General features: G+C 40.7%; 1 protein-coding gene across 5 annotated transcripts in view; it reads left to right on the forward strand.

The window, feature by feature from the left end:
- PAX3 (paired box 3) overlaps nt 1-20,740 on the forward strand; it is a 76,082-nt gene that overhangs the window by 4,044 nt on the left and 51,298 nt on the right. The gene's annotated exons all lie outside the window — the stretch shown is intronic.

Below are 20,740 nucleotides of genomic sequence, written 5' to 3' on the forward strand. Positions count from 1 at the left end.
GCAGTTGTAGCCAAAGACTGAGGAGCCTCGAGTCTCTACAGTCGTGAACAGGGCAGGGAGCTGCACGTTTTGTTTTTTCTGCTGCTAAAACTGCTGGGAAGAGCATGTGTTGGTGCTTGGCCAGGGGCTGTGAGGAGGTTGCAACCTGAACAAGGCGGAGGTGAAGGGCTGCTCCGGGGGGACAGCTGCTGCCCCCGCCGCGGCCATGCCCAGCTCCTGGCTGGGCCAGGGTGCAGGGGCAGGGCAGGGCCCGGCCGGCGGCCTCTGTGTGGAAGTCGCTGCCCAGCACATGCACAGGCGCTGGAGAAGGCGAGACAAAAGTACCAAATGAGCTGGTCAAACATTTGTACAACTTTTCCAGCTTTTACAAAGAAGGCCTTCTATACACAATCTACACTTGGAGATGAACTTGGAAAACAAAGAGGGGGGAGTCCATTGAAACTCACACTTTGGCTTTGCACAGACAAAGCTTCAGCTAGCAGCAGCTTGATGTGAACAAAAGAAGGCAACCTTTTTATAATTCAAGGAGAAAAGAAGAGAAAACAGCCCCACAAAAGGCTGAGAAAAGACATTATGGGCTTGCAATGAGGGATGAATTATTCAATGAGCCCCTAATAGCTGATGCTCCACGCAGTTTTATGGACTCTCCATCGTGGAAAAAAATAGCTCTTTTTAGGCAGAAAGTGTTTCTAGCATTTCTAGGCATCTGAGATGCTGGTGCCATCCAAGGACAACTGGAACCCATTCTTTAACAGTAGGAAATGTCCTTGGTTTTTAGAAACAAACCCCTAAACTCTCCCAAAATATAGTTTTCAACTCTGTTATTAAAATTCTTAAGAAACTTCATCTTCTGTGTGTCTGTGTTTGCATGGATATGTGTAATACAAACACGCAGAAGATGAAAACTAAATACGAGATTTTTAAGGCCAGAAGACATGATTTGATTGCCTGGTCTAGTTGCCCCCACAGAATAGGTTCAGTTTCCTCCAGTGTCTCCTTCAACAGAGGATTGCTCCAAGGGGGATGTGCATCAAGGGAAAAATAGCTAAATTCAGTGTCCTACTTGTTAGATAACTGGTTTTGCTGCCTTCCTGAATTTCTTGATAGAGATTAGAAATAGAAGATAGTGAGCTTTGATAATATTATTACTTTATGGAACAAAGAGTAATTAATAGAGACAACAAGAGAAAAAATTTTGTTATCAATATAACCCATCCCTGTTTGTCTTTGAAACAATCTTCCTCTTCTTTGACTCTCTGCACTTTAAAGGGGGGCTCCTGATCTATTATATATGGGTGCATGGCTGCTTCCTGCCAGCCCAATGGAATCCCAAAATTTTTTCTTGCAGGAAAGTCAGTGATACCTTGCTGTGAACAGGGGCTCACTCTTGCCTCCCAGTTGTACAAGAAGGCTGCATTCTGTCCCTGAATGTATCTTCTCCTTCACTCTCTGTGGATGTGAATGTCTTACTTTGCCTCTTTTGAGTTTGATCAGTAGCAAATTTCCCTTGATTAAAAGGGGTAGTGTAGCCCTACCCTGCCCTGGGCAAGCAGGTTTTTTCTGCATGAACGTGACCGGACAGTTCCGTGGAAACAGCAGCTTTGATAATCCTGTCTGTTCTGTGACGGTGCCTGGGAAGGTTTGGCAGTTGGAGGGAGAGCGTGCTCTTTCCCACAGCAATGCTTACTCCCCCTCCCTGACTAGCAAGCTGTTGCTTAATCTCATTACTGCAGTGGCCAGGATGCTGCTCCAGAAAGGATGTATTGCCATACTTGTGCCTTACATGTATTGTAATACCATAGGGACAACACACTAGTGAGATCATTACATGAAAAAAATAACCATAAAAGAAGTCTGCCACTACTTTCTGTATCCAATCAACAAAAAAAGGTTCTGCTTCAATGCCCACTGCCAGCTGAGAAGCTTCAATTTCACCCCATCTATAAAAATAATCCTGCCCTCTTATTGAAATACCTGGCAGTGCTCCTAAGGATTTTGATGCTGCAGGATCATATTTGCCAGTGCCCACTAGCCTGGCTATGAGGCCTGGTGTGGCTGAGGGTGCCCGCTGGCAGTGCATCTCAGATGCCCTTTCCAATAGTCGGGTTGCTTGCAGTGTTTCCAAAGGTTATCCACGGGCTGTGCAGCAAAACCCTCGTGTGGTAGCTCAGCACTGAGTGCTCCACATTTCGGAGGGAGAAAAGTGTGAATCTTTTGCAGTATGTGGAATTTTTATAGCTCTGGTCTCAGGAGCTTGAGGTATCCCAGAGCATGGGTGCAAGGGAAGGCTGTGGGATAGATCAGAAAGCAAGTCCTGAGGCTGAGCACAGAGCAAAGTATTGCTCTTCTGCTCAGGAGCACACATAAGTACTGGATGTTTGCTGACACTGCCTGAAATCCCCTCCTCACCATGGACTTTTGGGTGCCTTAAGGAGTGGCATTTTTTCTGAGGGCAGGGATAACAATTGTCATTTTAATGGTAGCTAATTCAAGATTTAGAGAGCACTTACAGCAGAGTGGGATTAGGGAATATAGAAACATGATATTTTTGAAAAATGTGTGATAGAAACAGTATATTGTGTGACTTGGGATTTTTCCCACCACATATATAAGTGTAGGTAAACTTTGGTATGCCCCGTGTGATTCTGTTCCAGCCTCTTTGCAGACACTTAAATATGATTCTCTCACCGGGGTTTACAGATGCCACACGTGCAGCCCTGTACGTGCTGTATTTCAGCATTTCTGTTTGCATCACCCTCAACCCTGATTTTGAGTATATATTTAAAGAAAACCTTGACTGTCATAATGTGTATGTATCAGGAAGCTGGTAGTTCTACAATAGCACATCTGTATTTCTGCATGCGTGATAATTTTCTCTTAAAGGCACAAGCCATAAATAAAGAACATGAGAGAGAAAGTTTTGTGCCTTTATATGGCACATCAGGGCTTATTTTTAGCATAACCGCTACAGAAGAGGGAGTCACTTGTACCTTTGGTGGGAGTTACGTGTGGTTTGGTTTGCTGACTAATCTGATAACTCCCCCCTTCATAAAATAGCTGTTGTTTTCTGGCAGAAAACAGTGGCTTTCAGCACTCCAGTGGTGGGGTGTGGAGCTGGTCCTCGGGCCGCTGTGAGCGGGCTGGGGCTGGGGCTGGGGCCGGGGCCGGGACCCCCCCGCCTGGCCTCAAAGGGGGCCTCTGTTCCCAGCCAGCGGAATTGGCCCCCGGGCCCTGTCCTGGCGGATCCTCCCCCAGTCATGCGCACCCGTCCAAAAAGGGCCCTACTCATCCCAAGCCTCTACCCTTGGCTGTACTGAGAGCAATTCAGGCTACAGCAGACTAAATTGCCTCCTTTATTTTCTTCTTACTTTCATCTTGGACCAAACCCTTCCCCCCTCTCCCTCCCCTTCCTCTTTTCTTTTTTTCTGTGTGCCTGAGGCTCACATTAATACAATTTCAGCACCACCCCTATTTTAGTGTGTGTATGTGGGGAGTTTGAAGGGGGAGAAAGAAAAAGGACCTTAGCACAAAAGCCCTGCTCAGCAGCTCGAAAGTTCAAGCTGCTGCTGCCTCTCTAGCTGTGTGATGCTTTTCCTGTTTGTGAGTTTTGGGAAACATTTTTGCTTTGTACTGTAATGGAATTAGAGGACAGATGCTGACTGTAAATGGGACACGCGACTACCAGCCCCTAGCTTAAATATTTAGATGCAATGTTACAATTACTGACTTGATGCACAGGCTTTGAAGTGGTGGCACACGATCTAAAGGGTATCTCAGGCTAGATGGGCTGGCAGATGTTTTGATTAGAATTGGTCACTATCATGCAGCCAGTTATTTTTAGATTGCTAAACTAATAAAGGCAGTTTATTAAGGGAGGGGATTAACATGCAGGCACCAGATATCAGTTTGAGTCATCCCATTCATTTCTGTATCATAGACTGTTGGGTTAGTGGCTGGAGCTTGGGACAAGGCAGATCCCGAGTTAGATTTTGCTAGTGATTTTCTAACGCAGGGCTTGTCCTGATTTTGCTACAGTGTCCTGTCCCAGGGCACAGTGGTGAGAGGACTTACGTGCTGTGTGCAATGCTGTTGTGGGCTGAGAAGCACAGTGTGTTCCCCTGCTCAGTGTTCCCGGTAAAGATTCACTTATTGAATGAAATATGATGACTGTGGCTGCAGGCAATTATCTTCTTGAGTCTGGAATTTCATACAGTACTTTATATATTTGGTCACTAGCAGGTCTAAGAAATCAACTCGTGTAACTTGAACAGTGTTGTTTCTGAGGCTCTCAGAGCTGACAAGAAAATAGTGCTTAATTAAGAAAAATTCCTTAGTGAGTCCAGTATTTGGCTCAAGGCAAATATTGCCAACAATATTTTCTGTCTTTTCCCCTTTTCTTTCCTCATATCTTACTAGTCTGGGTAGAGAAGCCAGGTGTGGCACAAGCGTAAATCGATGTAGGTGATGCCACACAATCCCAGGACAGCTTTGTTTCTTTTGCCTGACCCATCATCACTGCGGGGCTCTGGGCCAGGCTTCTGCTTCCAAATACTTTTTCTAAGCTAATAATAGTAGTAACTGATGACCTCAGTGATCAATAATGACCTCACCATCAAGCGTGATGTCCCAGCATGCTGAGCATTTTTAGAAAGGTGCTAAATGTTTGTGTTTAGAGTGACTTGAAAGTGAAGTTTGCAGTTCCAGAGCTACCGGGAGTAGCCCATACCCTCCTGTCTTGGAGGGAGCTGGGAAGGGGGGGATTTTGAGGAGAGTGCTAATTGTCAGACTAACTGCAGGCTAATCGCCTGACACAAGCACTAGTAATACTTTCAGGTGTGGGAAGAAAGGGTGTTAATCTAGCAGCGACTCTCTGAAGGAATATATAGATACATCATATCCCTTTCTTAAAATCATGATTTTGTTAATGGCTTTGCGTGTTTTGCCGTCTTAGGGACACTTTCTTCAACTTAAGAGTCAGTGCCTCTTCAAACAAAATTGCTTTGGGCTTCCTTTCTCGTTTTTCTAATTGCATATATATAGAACAAAGCCAAATGTTATTTTAGCAAATGTAAGATTGCTTCACACACAGCAATTCATTAACTTGAATTTGTACTCAAGTTAACATCTTATTTGATTGCTTAGAAAATCTTCATCTATTAGACTTAGTGTCATTCTGAAAAGGCTGAGGCAAGAAACGTGGTTGGTTGATTGCCGTGTGCCTGGGACTTGCTCTGAAAATGCGATTTGTATCTTCGGCTTTCCAGATCCTCCCGTGATTGCAGAATCCTTGACGTCAGCAGGAATTTACCACAGTAGAGATCAGGCTTTTCTTGAAACCAGCTCTGTAATGTGCTGAGCAACAGCAGCTCTGCGAGAAATCCTCAGGTTTAATATGTAAAATGGGTTTGGTGGTTTGGGTATCAGACCTCCAGTTCTGCAAATGCTGTCATAGGCGAGTAACAGCGAGGAGTCCCCCTCAAAGGGCCTATTCATGTGTGTAACGTTACTCACGTGGGTTGGGGCAGGCAGGAATGGGGCCCAAATTTGTTCTATTCTGCTAGTGTAAAGTACCCGCTACATAAGAGTGTGACTCTAATCCCTGGTGAAACTCTGGCAAAACTCTTACTGAGGACAAGGATCTTTGTGTCTGTGTTTACAGAGGTAGTGATGGAATCAGCAGACAGACAGAGGTTTTAATTAGATAAAAAGCCAATTAGCAATTAATGCTGAAAGTAAAAGTCAATACTGATAAAATCCTTAAAACAAATAATTTTCCATGTCTGATTCTGAATAGTGATTCTCTGTTGTATCAGTCAAAGAACACTTTTATTTAACACTTATTTGGGGATGGTTAATTTAGTATTGGGATTACTTATTGATAAGGGTTGAAACAGGGTTTAGAAGAGGGAGGCCAATAAAGCTGATAGTGATAAATTATCATGAGTCTCCAGAGCTGTGTAATAAAACTTCATTGGGAAATGAAGCAGAACTACAAAGTGCTCTCTGGTTAATTTAAGAAGAAATTGAGTGAAACACAAAGCAATAAATCAGAGTAAGCCAGTCAATGTGAATTTCTCCATGTAAATGTCACTTTAAATCCTATGTAGCAAACACATGTGGCCAGAGAAAGAACAAAATATAGAAATAAAAATGCAGGATGCTTCCAAGTGTTCCCCAAACGCTGAGTTCTCTGGCTAATAAAAATTATGTACAGTAATATAATTCACCACAAGACCTTGTTTAGTGTAGAGTGAGTGTGGCATTTTACTTTACTTGCCCTGGAGTACTCCTACCCCATGCTGTTAAGCTAATTCAGTTTAAATCACTCTACCTAGAAAAAAAACGTGAATCGTAATGAAATTAAAACTCACTGAGGACACATTAGAGTTAAAGTGTGTCATGGGATGAGATTATTTAGCTAGTGGAGTTTGATGTAATTGTTGACAGGTCATTTATTCATCCTAGTAAATAAAGATCTACGAACTATTAAGAATGTGCATATATAACTAGTAAGACAGTAAAAGGCAATTAAGCAGTCAGTTTAATGTCTTATCTTGCTGGTTGCCCTACAGTTGTTTTACAACTAGGAATTAAAATTTGAAAAGAAAGTTTTCAGTGTCCCTGGCCAAATATTGATTAAGTAGTTGTTTGCTGATGCCATTGTGGCACATAAAAAGGCCAGTGGTTCTGCCCCTTGTTGTTCATCTTCCATTGTTGCTGATTCTTAACCTCGGAGATCAAAGGAGGATCATTTCAGTTTATCTGTCTTGGAAAATCCTTCTTTGCTCCTAAACCCGTATGGATTAATGGCCAAATTGTCTTTAATGAGATGTGAAATTTGAATGGAATCCTTATTTTGCATGGTCTGTTTTATGTATGCACTGTATGCTCTTACAGTTTTGCGGAGGATATTTCTTTAGCATTATTGGATTTGATTTTGTTTTAATCACTTTAGTATACAGTGCATTGAAATGTTACTATTGCAGCAGGTAAAATACAATGTGTTTAACTGAATTTTACTAAACCCCATTTTGTTGCATGTAATCTTTTTGATGAGTGTAGCCTAAAGGTGAAAAAAAAAAAGATAACTTCTCTTTGTATACCAAATCATATAGGAGAGAAATAGTCCAGGGCTGCCAATAAAATAAAGGAAGCTTGAGAAGCCTGACCAGTCTCCAAATTGGGCTCTCAGTATAAAGGCAATACAAACAAGCTTGCAGCATTTCTTTGTGCATTTTCTTCAGTTTCGATTTTATGGACCCTATTGCCTCAGTGAGGATAGTTGTACTGTCCCTTCTCAAAAAGGGGAAAGTTGGATCAACCAGGCTGTGCAGAAAACTGAGACTCCTTGAGAATAATCATTTCCCTGTTGCATGGTAGAAAGCTACACTTTATTTCAGAGACAGTAAAATATATCCCACAACATCCTCTGTAGAAGAGACCGTGCAATCTGGATGTGTTATGTTGGCTTGTAATTATGATATGAAGTTTCACGTGAATTGTAAGGTGTGTGCATGTTAGATCCAGGTTCCTCTGCATCCACCTGACACAGAAATTTAGCTTCAAAAACAGTAGTAAGAAGCCTCGTAAAGCCACTAATCCTCTCCTGGTTTTGCATTGATTTTTAGGTGAGTGAGCCTCCTCTGCTGTTGTGACAAACAGCAGAGTGAAGGGCTAAGACAGATTTTTTTTTAACCATAATTTTCTTGTTCCCTTTCTTAAATACCCTCTGTTTTTATTCTGTTTTGTTATATCTGATTAAAATACCAGTCTGTGCATACTTTACAAATACTCAGCTACTTAAGGAGGCATTTTGTCCTAGAGTAAGAGGTAACATTCCTTGAAAGCATTTTCAATACAAATTTCCCTTAAGTCTGTGAACTCAACTTTTTTGTTTCCATGGAGAGCTGTGGTGAGCACAGTGTTATCCGTGCTACCTTTTGATTTTTTTTTAGTGGATATTTGCCTGGATGTACACTTTCTGCCAAACTTGATCAGTGTTTATATCACACACAAGCCCATATAAGGACCCATCTTAAGGATTTTTATATTTGTGATGTGCCTCATGTTGGATGTCTGATCCAAAAATGACTATGTAGTAATTTCTTTATCAGATATAATGTCACATAGATCACTCTGGTTTGAATAGTATGAGGAATAAACTGTCTGTGGCTGACATTTCTGCAAGCAGACAGCTTATTCAGCCCCTGTCAAATTTTATTCACCTTATATAAATGAGTAGGACTGTTCATGCCAATATAATTAGAATCTCTTCCATGTACCAGCCCAGAGAAGCAAAAGCAACCACAATTCTTTTGGCAAAACTACTCTGCTTTGTTAAAAATGTAACCAATTTATAACCCATACTACCCCCTGTGAGGTAGTAGCACCAACCATACTCAGTATAACCATATTGGACTTAAAACTACTTTCTGTTTCTGTGTCTTTAGCTGGCTCACAGAAGATGGAGATGAATATAGACAGGTTTTACAGAAATGAGGCTTGGGGAGTAGCAGGGAATGTTTCCACAGAAAATCCCTTTTTGCAGGCGATGGTGTGGCAGGACTTCCTTTTTATTTTGACCCAAGGGCTGGTTGTTTGATCTGGTGTGAAGTGTTGAAGGGTCAGATGGATGGTGAGGTGGGGGGATCAGTGTCCTGATACTCTGACACCTACTCAGCCCCTCCTGTCAGGCTGAGTGGCCAAAAAAAAAAAAAACGTACACAGAACTAGCTGGAAGTTAGGTTTCGTCTGGTTTCATGAACAGCAAAATAAGTTGTTTTCAGAAAGGGCGTTTTGATAGAAAAAAGGGAAGTGGAAAATATTTAGCTAAAGAAATTTGAAAACGGAAAGCGAAATACACTGTTTTGCCATTTTCACAATGAAATCCTGAAAAGTACAGATTTTGAAAAAAAAAAATAAAAATCTCCAGAATTCCATTTACTAAGGTATAAAATCAAGATTAACTCGATTAACTCCACTGTAGCTGGTAAACTGATGCTGGTGTGTGAGCAAACACTGAATTAGATCATCAGTATTTACATATAGGAAGGGATTTTTTCAAACAACTACTAGGTAAGGAGTGGTGTTTTAAGTGAGTAGAAATCAAATCTTTATGGTGTAGTATTTTGGAGGCAGTCTACAATTTTTTTCTGTAGATTTTTAATACATGGGGCGCAGAGAAAGTCATTGTATGTGCTGACCTCTCTTGCTGCCCGTGGTACATATTCCCTGCATGGTATATGACTTAACTATGCTCTTTGCCGCTGCCCATGGAACTGGAAAATAATAGAGGAAAATATTTAGAAACCTATTTAGAAGATTGTACAACAGATGTCACAGTCAGGAAAAAGCCCTGTGGGTTCATCCCTGGTTTAGCACAGTTGATTTGACCTGCTCTCTTTTAAATCAACAGGCTCAAGCAAAAATGCTCAAATATTTGGCAGCTCTACAGAAAACCACACAAGCCTCTGTTGCTTTAGTACCCACAACTTGTTTTCCAGAAAAACACAGTGTTTCCTTTTGAAAAACTTTTAAAACTAACTGCCTGTCCACCTATTCTGAACAGCACTGAGACTGCAGTGAGCTGCATGTTGTGTGCACCAGGGCAGGTGACCCTGACCAGCCTGCACAGAGCTGGTGCCCCGAAGGGACTGAAGCAGCCAGAAGTATTGCAGGCTCTCGGGATGCTCACAAAATGCAAAATGGCTGCATACAGCAGACATTTTGTTTATCCTTTCGTTTTTTCCTTCTTCCTCTATGTTTAAAAAGTTTCTTGATACCAAATTTTATTGTCGTTTACATCTGAACAGTCCTGTGCTCTCAGTAAGGGCTATGCAGGTTATCATTGAATTTGGCCCTGTATGAAAGTTTAATTATATTTCAGATTTGAGGGAACACTTTCACTTTCTCAGACTTGGCAACACCTTATAGTGCTAAATGCGTATTTTTGTTGGTAAAGAAGAGATCTGACACGCCAAGTAAGCATTGTTAAAATACTACAAGCAGAACAAATTAAAAAGAGCTGTTTTAGAAAATGGCATTAACATTTTTTTTTTAAATACATGATTTAGCAAAAAAGCCAAACAACCGCCCCTGGCTCTCTGCTGCAAGGAGCTCTATAACCAATCTGCTCTGCCCTGGTGGGGTGGGTGGCAGTTCTGCTCGCTGCCTCTGATTTCTGGCTCCTCCCTGGCCAGAAGAGGAGACATGCTCTGTCCCCCTACACAGCATTCCTCCCCTCAACCTTTGATCCTAATCAACAAATTGAAAATTTCAGAAAGATATCAGTGCCTTAATTTGAATGGTTGTCAAACCTTACACTATGACAGCTGTAAAGAAGATTTGTCTCCAAGCTGTTAAGAGGTCACTTGGCCAAGGAAGAACTTAAAACAAACCAGAATTCAAAGTTACTGTATTTCTCTTGCGTTGGCAGTCAAAAAGATGGAGTGATGATTGATGACATAAATAATTCTCTTAATCTGACATCAGGAACAGACTTGTCAGTCCTGGAAGAAGAAATCAGGTACAAAAATTTTGAGCGAGCATTAAAAGAATCCTAACTATATCTAGTATCTGAACCCTGATAATGGTAGCTATAAATAAAAAATAAAACACCCCAGAAAAGTGCTGTGAGGGGAAAAAAAGATCCTCCAGGTGATCAAAGAGTGGATGAGGGACTCATCTGTTCTTAATCTTAAATGTTAGCATGCAGAAAAGTCACTCTATTAAAGAAACAGGCCACCTGGGGCTTATTTTTTGGCCACTGGCTAGCATAGGGAGGGCATATAGAATGGTGGGTTTCCCAGGATGGCAAAGAGGGAACTTCCTTGGATGCACTTCTGTGTTGTTCCTCTGTTTTAACCTCAGGGGTTTTTTGGAGTGATGTGAGTTCCCTCGGGGCACCTTGGCCCCCTTTTGTAGGGGATCCTTAGGTTAAAAGACCCGTTGTGCTTCTCTGAGTGTGAGTTTGGAGCAGTGAAGACAACCCTGGCAATTTAGGGCGGGGTGCAGGGGTGGCTCCCAGCACAGGTGGGAGCTGGTGCTACCCTGTTTCCAACCCAGGGAGCTCCTTGTTCTGCCTTTTTCTTCTGGGAGGCTTGCAAGTGCTTTCCATTATATTTGATGTGAAGTTTAAAGCTTACACGGGACCGCTGTGTTCTCTAGGTGGAGATGTGGTCACAGCTGTGCTTTGTAGGTGGTGTTTTGCACTTGGTGACATTCAGCTCTTTGAGTGGATCCCTCAGGTCCCAGTGATTTGGGCTAAAGGGCTTCCCCCCGCCCCCCTCAGACAGCTGGTGCTGGTTTGCTGCTGCAGAAAAGGGGCTGCCCAAGACATCCTTCCATAGGCTTTAACAGTCTTCTGATGGGGCTGTGGAGAGCATGGTTCTGCATCTTTGAATTGGGAAAAGAGATCTTTTTAACCCCCCTTTTGAGAAGGAAAGAGTGATCCTGGTGACTGAAGTGTTTATAAGTAAGTGATACCCCTAAATACAAACAAATATGAGAAAAGTGGTTATGGCAAAACTGGTGCTGGAAGAGTTGGCTTTGTTTTGAAGGAAAACTGGCTGGAGTTGGTACAATTTGCTCTGCATTTCTTTCAGTGATTTTCTGCATTGCTTGTGCCTGGAGACAGCAGAGATAGGATTGCTCACTCCTCCTTCCAGTTACTGGTCTCTGCCCTTGCTTGGCCATGCTCCTCCTGAGTAGGAAGAAGCTGCTGTTTCCTGATTTCTATGCTTTCCTTAATTTCCTCCCCCCTCTGTGCCCTACCCTTGCTGTGCATCCTGACGGTGTATGCTGTGGAGAAGGAGCTGTTTCTCTGTCAGATGATCCTGTTAGGTCAAATTTTCAATTTTGTCTTTGTAACTGTGTGGTTGTGGTTCCCCACCCCCCCCCCCCGGGTATGGGTGGGGGGAGGTTACCTTTTTGTTTGTTTGTTTGTTTCTGTGTGGGTTTTTTTGTTTGTTTGGTTGGTTTTTTTCCTTGTTTGGAGTTTTTATTTATTTGGTTTTTTTTCTGTTAAAAATGGGACAAATGATATTTTCCTCCCTCAGTGTTATCTCAAAATACCTGGGGTCCAGGAATCAAAAGTGCTATAAGGTTCAGATGCCATAGTTTATCTGCTGAAACTGCAGATCCAGATGGAAAGAAGTTTTAGAACAAATGCTTTGTGGCTAGGAAGGGTTGCAGCCTGTCCTTGGAATCCAGCCCTTGGGGTTGCAGAGTTGGGGAACACTAGGTGTTGTTTGTAGAGGAGCCAGTAGCCCATGATGTGCAACACTTAACTGAGCAGAGAAATGCTGCAAGCCCTGGCGCAGAGCAGCAGGTGTGTGTGTTTTGACAAAATGGTAAAGACTGTGCACCTTTATTTTTAATACTTTTATTACTATTGTTTACAGCTAAAGCAGATCAATAGCTAGTGTGGTCTGGGATCAAGATCATGAATTCAGAGGTGTTGCCTCAATTTATATTGAGGCTCTGAGCCATAGTGTGCTTACTGGAATACAGCAATTATTGATACATATCTTTTGCTGGTTTTGCTGGGTCTCCCATGAATACCCTGCAATTTTCTCAAATATGTGGTGTGGAAAATCTATTCAATAATACAAATAATCACTGGTTCTAAGAGAGTATTCGATGCTTGAAATTTATGTGGTTGTGACTGGGCATGCAAGCCCTGCCCTGGTTTCTTTTTCTGCAACTTGGTGTTGCTGTTGCATTCACTAAACACTTATATTTTCTGGATAGTTGCTTAAAACATTTTATTTCTTTTAAAATTAGATTTATTTTTTTACTAATGTATTTGTTAAAACAGAAACATGGACTGAGCAGAAGAAGGAGACAAAAATCGTGCTTTTAGCATTCTTTTGTTGTATATTGCCAGTATTTATGGTTTAAAACTGTAGCTCTCAGTCTTTATGCAAGAGAATGCATTTCTCAGCGGTGGGATTTTGTGCTACACAGGCTGATTAAAGATGAACTATTTTGGTTTGCTTTTGAACTTTTATTATATGAAATCTGAAATTTCTTCTATAAACATTCTTCCTGACAAAGAGAAATTGTACATCATCTTGGACATCAAGTTATGAGCCAAAAAGCCGAGGAGCCGGTTGCAGTGGATACACTGGCTTGATCTTGTTTACAGGTCTTAGAGAAAAAAGTTTTTAGATGTTAAGCTGCAGTACAACTTGCAGTAAGGCACAATCTGATTTCCAGAGTTGTTGAAACAAATAATTTTTACCTACTTCTTGAGTTTCAAGAAAAAGAGTATTGTTGAAGTCTGTTCTTTAAACAGTAAATTTAGGTTTTGGTTTGTGTGTTTTTCTTTTTTTTTTTTTTTTAAACACCATTGATTCCTCTAATGAATAGTGTCAAACATGTGAGATTCTTCATAAATCTCAAAAAATGCCTATTGAATGTAATAGCAAGACTTGCATTGTCTTAAATGAAATTTAGTCAGACCTTAAATAGACAAGTTTTTTTCTGTCTCTTTTTTTTCCCCTATCTTTTTTCTTTTTCTCTCTCTCCTCTCCTTTCCTCGAGGGAGAAAAAGTTTTGAGTTTTTCTGAGGAAACAGAGGAATTCTAGCATTCCTGGGCATGAGAGGAGAATACTGATTTGAATCAGGCAGAGAGCAAGCAGGTGCTGAGCATGTTCATTGCTTAACCTCCTGCCCTGCTCCTGCATCCCGGCCTGACCCAGCGCACAGACCCTGCAAATAACAGCAAGTTGCCAGATGTTGGAGATGTTTTCAGTAGAGTGATTATTCACCAGGTCTCGTCTAAGACCGGGGAGTTCCTACAATGGTTGTGTTTCATGTTTAAAGCCCGGTTGGATAAGCCACTGGGGACAGTGTTGGGGGAAAGTACTGTATTTCTAAGGACAAGGGCTGTCTGTTCTGTTGCTGACTGCTGTGTGTCTTTGCAAAAAGTAATACAAAAATTTAACAACTAGAGTAGATTGCATGAAGGGGGAAAGATGTCTATTTTTTTTTTTTTTTAAATGAACAGAAGATTTTATGACTTAGAAACAGCACGCCCTAAAGAGAGGTGTGTTTAAAAGTTAAGAACTCGAAAGCTTTTGTCTGGAGAATAATACACTTGGTGTAAAGAGCAGCACAATGGAAGTCTTTTCTTCTAGTTATGTATGGATGAGCATCAGTCAGCCAAGGAAGAACTTCAAAGGCCAAAGTGAAAACTTGCTAGATTCTTTCTTTCCTGGCAGGTTCTTCTTGAGGTAAGATGGGGAGAGCTGTTTGAGCTGGGAACTGGCACTCTCCTCCTGCAGCAGAGGAGGTAATAAATTCTGTGCAAACTGAGGTACTCAGCTTCAACTATCTCTGTCTCCAGTTGATTTGCCTTTTTGGATGTTACTAAACTATTCCATCTCATGAGACTTTATTGCTTATTCATAAAGAGGTCTTGAATTCCACTTCTGCCTTGCTGGGAAGGCACCATGCCAGAGGGAAGGGGAAGATGATCTATTTCTCTGCATCCAAAAAAATATTCATTATTCATATGCTATGATTTGCCTCTAAGGTAGAAAAATAGCCCCAATGTGTTTTAATATAAGTAGTCCAAGGATATAACTGCTGTACACCAAAAAGGCGACCAATCTTCATGTCTGCAAATATGTATGCAGAGTGTCAGGTTTTGTAAAGGGGATGCTCATGTGATAGGAAATAGAAATTCCAAATAGCATCCATCTTCAACATGACTTTACATCACCATTTTGTTTTATGAATTTTAAAACCTTTTTTTTTTGCCTAGGAGTTTATTTACAGGATGTTAAATGCTTCAGTCTAGAGCCATTTATCTAGTTTTAAAATGAATTGAAGCAGCAGTATTAGTGTTACCTTCAAAGTTGTGTTTTGGAGGCATGTGAAGAAGTGACTGCTACTTTAGTGGACTGTGTGTGTCACACCAGTCTTTGTCAAAGGCAGAGACACAACAGAGAAACCAGAGGATGTCTGATGGAGAAAACAGCTCTTCTGATTTCCCAAGACCACAAAGTAGAGCAATCTGTACCACAACCCTAAATTATGTTGTGCTCCTGCTGATGCACACAGGGCTATTCACCTTCTGGGGGGTGGGGTAGGGAAAGCCAGGTGTCATTTGGAACAAAAGAAATATTGCAGCATCTTGGCACTAATACTTGAGAAATGCTTGTATAGGCAAGTGAGTAACCCCCCTGCCAGCCCTCCTCCACAAGCAGGGTATGAGCATCAGAGAGTGCCACTTGTGCTGCCCTGGACCCAGTGACCAAGCAAAGTGGTGGGAAGGAGAGCCCTGGGTCACCAATCTATGAAGCATAAAGCAGTTTTTCTGAGGTTCAGGGAAAGCTCAGGTAGGCTGTTCTCAAAGCACATTTTGTATGAGCCTGTATTAGGACTTAAGTGCTGCACGGAGGAGACTGTGGGGTTTTGTGTGTTTTCTCTGTGTTCCTCTCCTGATCATCCAGCTGCGCCAGACTTAAAATTTGAGTCCCTTTTCATGACAACCCTCATTCAGTTAGCTATGCATTAGGCTGGGAAGAAGAACCAGTAATTATGAACAAGCTGGCAATAGCATGTTCCAATAACAGTTTCATAGTGTGTTTGAGTTGATGGCTTCAAGAATGGAAAATAAGTCTTTGGGATGATGTGGAAGATCTCTGTTTGCATGCTCTGTCTTTTGGCTCAAGCCTGTTGTACGTGCTCAGGCATCCTTGGCTTCAGTCAGGCTGTTTGGAGGAAACAGGGTTTCTGTGAGGGCTAGGTTGAAAATAAATGATTTGCCCACAAAAGTAGCGGTTGTGATGTTTGCTAGGAATGCATTGTATGATTCAGCCCACAGACTCTGTCTAGGTGCTTTGGAGCCATCAGTTGAAGATACAGAAAAGGCAGCTTAGGGTTGGCTGGTTTAAATTTCCTGTGCAAGGGTTTGAGGGAAGCTTCTAAGGAAACACTCTAAGTGGAAAAAAAAGTGAATGACCACTTCATTAATGATTTCAGGTGAGTTCAGCTTCATTGCTGAGAGAGTTTCAGTAAGCAAAGCAAGGGGATGTTTCACAGAACAGATATGTGCAGCTGTGGAAAGTGGTAATTTGAAATTATGATACTTTATAATAAGTTTCAAATGTGTAATACTGCAACTGATTTGTTTTTTGGTTTTTTTTTGTTTTTGTTTTTGTTTTTTTTTTTACTTTCAGCATAATGCAATGCCATCTAGCTCTCTGAAAATAAAGTATGTGAACAAACACAATTAATTTTATCTTTCATTTTGGGAAAAGGGTGAAAGAATAATTAGGATTTAGAGCTAAAAATGGGATAACAGACCTGGATTTGGCAGAGTTGTCAGCAGGGTTTTAGTTTTTCAAAAGTAAAGAAAGTGCATTTTGGATTCTGGTTCTGTCATGAGCTGACAGTTTTAGACCATTAGTGGGAATTGGATAATAGTCCTTGTTTTGCATGAACTGTACAGAGTTTAAAACATATTTGGGAAATGAGAGAATTTGTTTCCTACTTGCATGGAACATTTTTAGACTCTTGCAATACAAACATAACATTTTTGACCATGATAATGTCTCTATATTCTCATTTCCAAAGTACTTATTTTTATAAAATAATAAATGTCTTTTGACTTCCCTAGTGGAAAAGTGCTAGGTAGATTCAGGGTATTATTTTTACGCTATTCCTTCTCCAAATTTAAACCACACCTGATTTGCTAGAGATTGAGGTAGGGGGAAGTTGACGACTGGGAGGGATCCTTATTTTACTGCCACTTTTCATCAGCTGTTCATAACTCATGGAGTGCCACGGGCAATTGCAGAAAGAGCCTTTACAGGTACCAAAATAGAATAAAACCCTGAAAATTCATCTGAAAAGTTTCTGCTACACAAATATTCAGGAGGCATTCGGGTACTTATCTGCCTCTGTCCTTGATTGCATGGGAAGAGAGCTGGGTAAAGAGCTCAGTAGCACTATCAGTCCACTTGTATTCAGCTGCCATCATCTCCTTTTTCCTGTATGGTTCTGTAGTTTAGTAAAAGAACAATTTTAATCTCCTTTCTGGTATGTTTTGTTAGGTTGCAAAGAAGAAACCAATGTATGCTGAGATATTGACCTAATCTAGTTGCTCTCGTGGAACAATAAATAATGGATTGAGGCATTACAAATTTGTACTTTCATGTTGATTTCCCAATAAACTGTTAGGAAATAGTGCCACAGTATAGAATATGTTTTTAGATCAGATTCTGGACCTGGCATCAAATTTGATGCCTGCTGGCATCAAATCAGAGTGATTCCTTTGTCTAACTCCCTTAGTGTAACAGAGATCTCAACCTGGCTTTATGGATAATTCTGTAGTTTCAACAACAGAGGACTTTTTGCTGAGCAAGGGCATGTAAGATGTACTGCCAGGTATTGAATTATCTCTGTTGAAAGGTCAAGTTATTTTTCTAATTTTTCTTTGGGGATGTTAGTTGCTGTTTATGGAGAATCTTATTCTGTTTAATAATATAAACCAAATTATGGAACGAATAATACCGTGATTTGGGGAAAATTTGAAAGATTCCTGATTGCTTTTAATGCAGCTTCTGTAATAAGGTGGTATAGCACACTTTAGTCTAATGTATGTGTCTATTGATATTAGTTTCCTGAATGTATTGTTAAGAAATATTGCTAGTCTTAAGGAATGATGCTCTGTAACTTCTGCTTGTTGTGTGTGTCACTTTTCACACACACAAGTGTACAGATGTGCCCTGCAGACACATGTAAACTGTGAAGTTGGGGCAGAGCAAGGTCTTACCAGTCACATTGCTCTTGCAACCAGAAGAAAATCATATGCTTGGTGCAAAAGATGAGTTTGTAACTACTTAAGCAAAGCTGTACCTGCTTTTATTAGTAAAAGGATGCAAATGGAGGATTTTATGCATATTAAGGAATGTTTCTTTTGCTGCTCAGCAGTCTTGCTGTCAGCAAAGTCTCCAAATTAAAATAAAAATAAAACAACAAACAATCCACCCCAACCCTTGAATTTCAAACAAAACCCAATCCTCTGAATATACTCTGTGTGGTAGACAATTTAGAAAACTAGGTTATAACCTCAAGACGCTCCTCTGGCACCCCTCCATGTGAACACTGCTAATATCCTTTGAATTACTTTGTGCTATTGTCTTTCCAAACACTCTTTGGAGGTTGTGCTGGTCTGGAGATCTCAGAACTATTTTCTACTGGGAAGATAGGAGTCCACTGAACATGAAACTCAATCAAATCATGACCATTATGGCAGCATTTTGTTCTGAAGAAAACAAAAGGCAGAATCTAGGCTACATAAAATCACTCATTTCAATATTTTGCAGAATTAAATATTTTTTTTATTATTTTTAAATTTTGTTTCTAATTTTTAACTTTTTACTCTTAGAAAATGCAGGTTAAAGACCTGATTATTTTGTTGTTATTGCTTTTGAGACAAAGTGAATATATTTAAAAGGAATTTTTCCCTGAAGTTTTCTACCGTTGTGGCATATTCAGATTTCTGTTAACTAGAATGAAAACAAATGTAGAGATGCTCAACTTTGCTGTGGATCGGGGTTTCTCTCTCCAAAAAGTGTCCTTTAGAGGGCTGACTGAGAAGAAATGTCAGAAACAAAAGTTACACTTCATTTTCCCCCCCAGACACTGGTTTGCACAGGTCAGTTAGTCTGTGGGATGTGCAGAAGTTGGCAGCCTCTTTGAGGATGGACAGAATCAATTTTTGTGGTGGCTGTTTCCCGCAGCGATAGCAGGCACCAGAGCTGGCAGGAAGGACCTGGAGCATTAGCTCTGAATCCACCAACTGGGACAGTCCCTCAGAGTAAAAAAGGCTGTCCCAGCAAACAGTAAAGTACTCATTTTTACTAGAGCAACGTATTTTGCCTGCCTGTGAAATGTTAGTTTTGAGCAAATTTGATCTGTCACTTAGCTTAAAAAGAAGTGATTTATGCAATAAATTTAATGCTTTTTTTCAGTTTGTTTTGCAGACTTTTGTTAATTTAAAATCATTGGAGCTGTTCAGGGAAGTAGCAGAGAGCTCAACAGCAAAGCAGTTAATTATAGCTGAGCAGTGGTTTGAAATAGGGACATGAATATTAATTCTTTTGAAGCTGCTTGACGTATAAGCTGAGTTTGATTGGGGCTGCTTCTTTCTGTCTCTGCTTTTAGCATTCTTTCATTTTTTCATTCTTTTGTCCACTTGACACACAGTTCCTCTAAAATGGTTTTGCAGAAACTGTTGGCATGGTCCCTGAACGGTTTTTCCATGGAGTAAGTTGCTCCCCCAGTGTATAGCCTGACTTTTAATTAAAAGATTTGTCTACACTGCTTCAAACAGATGAAGAAATAGCAGTTGGTGTAAAGGTATGGGTGGAAAGTATTGGTGCTGACAGTGCTGAGCACCTCTGTGGCTTTTGGGTGTTGGGGATAAACAGGTTTATGGGAAGAAGGAGGTGTAGTTTTTAGCATTAGGAAGATTTTCTGGGGTTGCCAGAAGTTTTCAGTGTGGTTATATTCAGTGCCATTGAAATTTAAACACAGGCTGAGAAAATAGTTTTGTTTATTAACTCAAATTATGGGTTCTGTCAGTCTTCTGCGGGAGGGGGGGGAAAGGAAAGAAAGGTGTAACTTTAAGCACACACTGATTTGTTCTTATTACATAACAAAAGTCTATTTCTTTATCATGTTATCATTCAGTTAATAAAAATTAGCTACAATAACAGCATCAACTTAGAAACCCCTCAAAGTCCAGGGGATTTTCTTTCACAATGAACATGAATACTGTTCAGAAATACAAACAGTCAAAGGATAACTTTAGGTCTGAAAGAGAAACCTGGCAAGGGTAATTGAATAAGCCTGGATCTCCTGAATATGTCATGGTGAGTGCAGTCAACATGTCATAATTAGGTTTATTGAGGGCCATTCCAACAATCTGCTTCTATTCTTCCTGCCTTATTGTCCACAGCTAGGCAAATAGCCAGGGGACAAAAGGAATCAAGTGCTGACAAAACATGAAAGAGGAAAAAGATTTAGCTGCTTTTATCAAAGAAACTGAGAAGGACTTTGTGTAAATAAAGTAAGTAACTGGCCATCCTGCATTTAGGCAATGCCGTTTTCATTAGAATTAATTCTTGACATATTGGAAAGGTTCCAAGGGAAGGATTTCTACTTCTGACAAGTTTAATTTGTAAATTAAAAACAGTTGGTTAAACATGAGCTGCCATCAACAAAACTTAACTAAAGCCATACATGGTCAAGTCCTAAGCAGGTGAAAAAGAGAATTACTTTGAAAACAAAGTATTCCCCAAAATTATGCAAATTCTTATTACTTCATAACAAATGTTTTCTATTGAGACCTTCAGCAGGATAGCTGTTCGGAAATTTTCTTTGGATCCTGTTTATTTTGCTCTTTAAATCCTGTTAGCTTGCACAGCACTCCCTGCTCGTTATTTATGGTTGATCAGCAAAAGTGGCCTCAAGGTTTTGGGATCTTCTGGGGACTAAAAGGCCAGGGGGAAAAAAGTAGAGCCTATGTATATGCCTGTGCTTTGGATAATAAGTGGAGAAGAGCAGTTTCAGGTGAGTTCCTCCTGCCTCTCCTTTAACTCTTGAAATGATGATGATGTTTCGTTGGAGCACAGGGACAGATGAAATATTTTCTGCTATTCACAGCGGGTAGTTTGATTAAGACCAGCTCAGTGCTGCAGTCCTGGGCTGGGAGCTGCT

This window comes from Manacus candei, unplaced genomic scaffold (assembly GCF_025592945.1).
Source record: "Manacus candei isolate 608988 ecotype Guabito, Panama unplaced genomic scaffold, ASM2559294v1 h1tg000015l, whole genome shotgun sequence".
Lineage (NCBI taxonomy): Eukaryota > Metazoa > Chordata > Aves > Passeriformes > Pipridae > Manacus > Manacus candei.